General features: G+C 35.4%; 1 pseudogene; it reads left to right on the forward strand.

The window, feature by feature from the left end:
• The first annotated feature begins 351 nt into the window (after window positions 1-351).
• LOC142108099 (5S ribosomal RNA) lies at window positions 352-470 on the forward strand (annotated as a pseudogene).
• The last annotated feature ends 1,105 nt before the right edge of the window (window positions 471-1,575 follow it).

The raw sequence follows: 1,575 nt of genomic DNA on the forward strand, positions 1-1,575 counted from the left end.
TACAGAAAGGGTTCGAACAGCATAATTTGTCTAAACATTTTAGAGAAGTGCATGCAAGCAAAATAGACAATTTTAGTTTTATTGCCATCAAGAAGGTCTCTAAGAACTGGAGAGGAGGAGACCATGTTAGACAGATAAATAAAGAGGAGGCTAGATCTATTTTTACCCTTAGAACATTAGATCCATATGGTTTGAATATAGATTTCGAATTACAGTTGGTGATATAATCTCCTTTCTATATGGATTTTACATTTATGTGTGGTTCCTTATCCGGAGGGATGCCGCGGTTTCTCATGGGGAGTTAGCTGCTTTGACACCAGCAGGTCAGGTTGATTTCCATCCGGATGATTTACCTACTATCATATCATCCTACCACACGCCCAATACCGTCAGATCTTGGAAGCTAAATGGGGTGAGCCAGACCAGTACCAGGATGGGAGGCCACCTGAGAACATCTGGTGTAGTAGGTTTTCTCCTCTTGAGTGTTCCCTGATTTCTGCGCTTGGTGGTGAGGTCCCTTCCCTCCTTTCCTTTTTTCCTTCCTCCCCCATTCCGAGAGCCCCGCCGGGTAAGTATACCTACAAAGGTCTCATTTCTGTATATCACATCGTATGATACGTATTCTCCGAGATACTGGCTATTACTATATAACCACATTATTATTGCTACGTTCTATGATATCCATCAGATAGCTATGTCTATCTTGTGAGACGGTTTGCACTAATTAAGTGTTGTACTTATCGTCTGTTGTCATATACATTATATAGTATATATTATGTACTTATATCTTATTTTTGAAACTCTGTATTTGATTTAATCCCTTTTATTCATTTTGACACAGCCACTCACTTTGGATGAGCTTACTTGTATAGTCTACCCAAGTATATTTTATATGTATCTAAGATGTGCTATGAAGTTTATATAACCATGGCCATTGTGGAAGACAGTTTATGATAATGAGCAACTGTTACTCATTATCTTCATATGCATTACATCATATACATTACACAATATGCACCTTTTTTTAATCTTTAATTTTTTAATCTTTAATTTTATGTTATTTTATGTACATTTTAAGAGTTTGATCTGTGTTATTTATACTAGCTGTTTACCCACGTTATCCTATCAAGATTCTTTCTGGTCCATGTTATTATTCAAGCAACTGTTTATTATTACGTCTTTTAAACAGGGTTTTTATAGGGAAGTTATTACATTTCTATAGGGAGGTTGCTGTACACTGCATTTTTAAGGTTGTTTGCAAGAGATTTCTTTCAATCTTTTTGATGTATTCAGTAAATGAAATTAAGAGATTGTATTTAGACCCCCCCCTTTCCATATTTATTTCACCTGATTATATTATGGATCATCCATGAATCTGTTTATTTATATGTGAATGATTTATCTTTATTGTAATTTTCACTGTTGTTATTACCATTTAATTCCATCTGGTACATGTTTAATTGGTGGTGTATCAGTGTATTCAGTTATGGTTATTCCTCTTTTCAATCAACGCCACCAAGGATTCCTCTATATAACCCTACATCACTCTCTGCTTCATTACCCTTGAAAAAGACT

This window comes from Mixophyes fleayi, chromosome 11 (genome assembly GCF_038048845.1).
Source record: "Mixophyes fleayi isolate aMixFle1 chromosome 11, aMixFle1.hap1, whole genome shotgun sequence".
NCBI classification, from domain to species: Eukaryota; Metazoa; Chordata; class Amphibia; order Anura; family Limnodynastidae; genus Mixophyes; species Mixophyes fleayi.